Source organism: Myotis davidii, unplaced genomic scaffold (assembly GCF_000327345.1).
Source record: "Myotis davidii unplaced genomic scaffold, ASM32734v1 scaffold901, whole genome shotgun sequence".
NCBI classification, from domain to species: Eukaryota; Metazoa; Chordata; class Mammalia; order Chiroptera; family Vespertilionidae; genus Myotis; species Myotis davidii.
Genome location: NW_006291427.1, coordinates 32697 through 38072, shown reverse-complemented (window position 1 = coordinate 38072; position 5376 = coordinate 32697). Strand labels below are relative to the sequence as shown.

General features: G+C 47.3%; 1 pseudogene; it reads right to left on the bottom strand.

Moving 5' to 3' along the window:
* Positions 1-680, bottom strand: LOC102770777 (annotated as a pseudogene).
* Between the last annotated feature and the right edge of the window lie 4696 nt (positions 681-5376).

Sequence of the window (5376 nt, the reverse complement as noted above, 5' to 3'; positions counted from 1 at the left end):
TGTCAAGCTGACGGTTTACTTTTTGCAAGCGATGTATCTCTCAGTGACATTCTCCCAGTTGATTATATTCCAAACAACTCCCAGGTTGTCAGGCCTGACGTTTTTATGCTGGAGGTAATAAGCATGCTCCCGCACGTCAGTCCCCAGGAGTGGAATAAGAACTGTTGCTCCGTGAAGGGGGTCCTGGTTAGAACAAGCTGCAATCTGTAAGCGTCCTTGTTCCTTATGGAAACCAAGCCAACCCCAACCTGAGCCTTGAACGCCAGCACACAGTGGTCAACTTCTCCTTAGATGTGGCGAAGGAACCAAAGTCATGTTTGATGGCTTCCAGCAATTCCCCGTTGGGGTCTCCACCACCATTAGGGCTCAGGTTTGTCCAGAAAATGCTATGATTGACATGGCCTCCACCGTTGAACTTCAGCGCAGGCTGAAGAGCTACCTGAGTTGTGACGTCACCCTTGGCCAGGTTGTTCACTTAGGCCGCCTGGTGCTTGCTGTGGTGCAGCTGCACGATCTGGCCGGTGATGTGGGGCTCCAGGGCACCATAGTCCTAGGGCAGGCAGGTCGGGGAGGGTGTGCTTCTGCCGGGAGCCCAGGGTCCCCAGAGCTGGCACCAGCTCCCGGCTCGCGCTGCACTCCGTCAGGCACAACATGGTGACGCTGGCAGTCACCGCTGGGGACGGACCAGTGACCCGGTGACCCAGGCCGCGCCGCTCAGCCACATCTTCTTATATCAGCTGGCTTCTGAAATAAACATTCCCACTGCCCCAGGGATGGTGCTCACACCTGGTCCTTGGGTAGGAATAAATTTGACTACTTGACAAATATGATCAACTTTACGGAGCAGCCTCAATTCAGAGAGGCACACACAGGAAACAGTTTCTTTTCCACCCATTGTCCTCCTCTGTGTTATCAAATCTCCCATCTCTCTGGGTGACAGGTTTTACAATGGCACCTGAGGGAAACTGTGTGTACCCTAGTCACTTTCACGCAAGATTCTGCCCAGGTTAAAACACTGATTTCATCTCTGGTGTAAAAGTTCCCTTTTCTCACTATTGCCCAGTTTGTATCAGGGTGCTGCCGTGGGAGGAGGGGTGGTCTGTGCTTTACTCCTATCCCTGTACCCCGAGTGAAGGAAGTGAGTGGTCTGCTTCTAGATGACTAGTCCTCCTGCACTTTCCTAATCTAAAAGGAGAGAGAGGAAAAGTGCAAGGATCTCTTACTAAACTCTCTCTGTTGACTGTTGCAGCTCCCTAGGTAACACAGTGTTCCAGTTACTTAGGCTGCAAAACAAGTTACCACAAAACTTAGTGGGTTAAAACAATGAGAACATTTATTTTGCTCCCAGATCCTCACTTTTTGGCAAAGACCAGCATAGTTGGCTAATCTCTGCTACACTTGGTGCAGCTGGGAAGGCTTATAGCCTGTGTTGAATTATCTGGAAGTTCACTCACTCCTAAACCCGGTGACTCTAGTAGTCAACTGAGATCTTAGCTGGGGCTGTTGCTCATAACTCTTCCTCTCCATGTGGCCTGAGCCTCCTCCCAGGATAGTGGTTTGGAACCAAGGACAAGCATCCAGGGACACACACATACACACACAAAGAAAGAGAGGGAGGGAGGGAGAAAGGAAGAGAGAGAGAGAGAGATGGAGGTCATGTTGCTTTTATCACCCAGCCTCAGAAATCACCCAGCATCACTTTTACTGCATTCAGTACCTCAAGATCATCATAAAGTCACCCTCAGTTTCAAGGGAAGGAGAAATAGATGCCACCTCTTGACGGGAAGTGAAAAGGTTCTGGAAGGGCAATATTGCTGTGGCCACTTTTGGAGAATACCATCTACCACTACCAGTGGTCTGTGTGTCAGACACCCAAAAGTTGGTTCATGGAGTGCAGGGATAACATCTCCAGTGAGCCCCTAGGGGCCTGCTCACTACCCTGTCCTAGTAGATCTGCTCCAACAAGGCATCCTGTAGGCATCCTACACCCTTTTTTTGCTGGGGTCCTTTCGGTGGGGCCCAGTAGGTCCTATGAAGCCCAACTACCCTTCTCTGGGTCCACTTAATCTGTAGGAAGTTCAGGCATCTTTGGCCACTCAAATGGCATGAACATGAGCTTTTAGAATGCTCTCCTCTGGCTACCCTCCCATCTTAGACAGTGGATTTGTTGAATCATCCTCCACTTGCTTGGGTGGGAGGAAGACTGCTGTCTAAGATAATGACCAAGCAGACAATGAGATGCCAGCCTTCTGTTACTGGCACTCCTCCCAACCCTACCCCCAGTTTTTGGAGACATTTTTACTTGGCTTCATGGTGACGGGGAATGGGGATCACTATGGAAGAGAGGGAAGCATTTCTAAGAGGCGGGAAACATTCAACTTCTACAAAGCCTTTATCTCAGTGGTTCTCAAGCTGTGGGTCGCGACCCCTTTGGGGGTCGAACAACTCTTTCACAGGGGTGGCCTAAGACCATCGGAAAACACATATATAATTACATATTGTTTTTGTGATTAATCACTATGCTTTAATTATGTTCAATTTGTAACAATGAAATTGGGGGTCACCATAACATGAGGAACTGTACTAAAGGGTCGCGGCATTAGGAAGGTTGAGAACCACCGCTTTATCTCTTGCTAGCTTCCTCTAAACTTGGGGAGTAGGGGAACTGGCCCAGGTACCAAAGCATCTGAGCTTTTCTGCCTGTCACGTGGGTGGCATCTGGGATCTTTGATGTACTGTGCTATGGGTGTGAGTGTCTTCCAGAAGTTTAGACCTCTCTGCCCTTACTTTGGACTCTAGTCAAGAACAATAGAATTCCAGTCCACATCCGGTCACACAAGTGCAAAAGCACCTGGGTCTAAATGAAGAGACTGGTATCTCATCGAAACAAAACAAATAAGCCAAAATGGCCATCCTTTCTGTCTATGGTATGTCGTGTGTGGGCACTGAATTCAGAAAGACTTGTTTCTAATCTCATCTGTACCTCTTATTCTTGGTGCAGTTACATTACCTGTAGGATCCTTTCTCTGTATGTAAAACTGGGATTATAACAGCATTGGGTTGTCATGAGGCTCTGAGTTGATCCATGTAAAACTCTGACACCCTATGAGGTATTATAGTTAGCTAGTAATGCTATTGCTATTATTACTAATTTTTTGACTCACTTGGACACAAGATGAGTTTAGGGCTCTGGGCTGTTGACTGACCCTTGGGCTTGAGCTGCAAGTATGGACTTTTTCTTGTCTGTGTGCCAATGACAGGGCAGCCTCTGTTGGCAACACACAAAGGTGGCAGGGAGTCTAACCTGTGTGGCTCAGTGGATTGAGCATTGGCCTATGCACCAAGAGATTACTAGTTTGATTCCTGGTCAGGGCACATGCCCAGATTGTGGGCTTGATCCCCAGTAGGGGGTGTGCAGGAGACAGCCAATGGATGTTTCTCTCTCATTGATGTTTCCAACTCTCCTTCTTCCATCCTCTCTCTCTAAAATCAATAAAAAAGTACATTTTTTAAAAAAGGTGGCAGAGATATAGGGGAGCTCAGTACAACTTCATTGGCTCTCACAGGCACCCAACTAGGACATGGTGGCCTTTCCTCATCCTTGGAGAACCAAAGTAAAGAAGACAATGATGCCCTAGCTGGTTTGGCTCAATGGACGGAGCATCGGCCCACGGACTGAGGGGTCCCGGGTTTGATTCCGGTCAGGGACACGTGCCCGGGTTGCGGGCTTGGTCCCAGGTGGAGGCCATTCGGGGGACGGCTGATCAGTGATTCTCTCTCATCATTGATGTTTCTATCTATATCTTCTCCCTTCCTCTCTCTGAAATCAATAAAATATTTTTTAAAAAAGGGAAGACAATGATAACATTGAGCTGTGTTCTCAGATCCTGCCTTCATTTGTCCAGACTATATACAAATTTTGCATGACCCTCTTTGCATTTCAGGAATCGAACCATAGGGCACAATACCAAGCCTTCTCTGATACCGGAGTTTCTATCTCAGGCAAACTGGGGGTCCTTTATAGCAGTGCCTCCCCAATTTTGCTCTGATATTGGCCAAATGGCGGAGAAGAGAGAATACATGGCATGCGGACACTTTTTAGAGTTGGACTGGAACCTGGAGAGCAGCTGCACTAATCATAGAGCTTCCTCTAAACATCTGAGTAGTTTATAAAGGAAGAGGATCACCTTGTTCCAGGGAGCTTACAGTGTAAGCAAGCACATGCAGATGTACAAACACATCCAGGCAGCACGGGGTGGCTGGCCATGGGGTGAACTGTCATTCACTGGCCACATGATCCGTAAAGCTCCTGGTTCCAGGAGTCACAGTCTGATTTTAATAACAGGTGACAGGCACTGAATGTCGAGAAAGACTACAGAAGGACACAGGAGAGAGTAATTAAAATATTTGGAGGAAGGGAAGTGAGTCCTTTATATTAGGAAGAATATTTGAAGGTTTATAATAGCTTTTAAAAAGGTTAAATTTCTTTTTATTTTCTAAAGGACATTAGCCTATCAGCATAGTAGTCTGAACAAAGCTGCTTTTTAAAAAAATATATTTTTATTGATTTCAGCGAGGAAGGGAGAGGGGAGAGAGAGATAGAAACATCAATGATGAGAGGGAATCACTGATTGGCTGCCTCCTGCATGCCCGCTACTGGGGATCAAGCCCACAACCCAGGCATGTACCCGTGACCGAAATCAAACCTGGGACCCTTCAGTTTGTAGCCTGATGCTCTATCCACTGAGCCAAACCAGCCAGGCTATAATAGCTTTTTATGAGGAAGCTAATGAAAGATTTGAATGTAGGCTAGTTAAAAGAATGCTAGCAGGCAGAATTCAGGTGCATTCAACGTGAAGACAATATAAAAACAAATAAACAACAACAACAAAAAGCACCAAAAAATCCCCCAAAACAGTTTTAGTAGTTTAGGCAAGAGACGAATGGAGAGCCACTGGGGAGGAGGAGCTAATTTCTAAATGAGACTCCGTATGAATATGTCTATATGCACATAGGCAGAAATACTTTGCAAGCAGAATACTGTAACACATTAGTTATGGAAAGATGGTCACTGAAGGATAGATTGGTGAAAAGTGAGGAGAGGCAGGATTTGACAGTGATGGGAAAGAAAGGACCCGCGGGTGAGGCCGGTGGCTGAGTCAGGTGCTGGGGCTGGGCTACGGGTGACAGGAGCAGAGCAGAGAAGCTCTAACTGATTATGCAGGTCAGAGCAGTTTGGATTGAGCAGCGGAGCTGGACTGGAGGGACACAGCTGGAGAGAGAAAGGGGAGGAAGCTGGGAATGACACTTCTTGGGTAGGTTTGGTGTTGTGGGCTACAGAAAAGGATGAAGACCTGGGAGGAAGTAACTAGGACA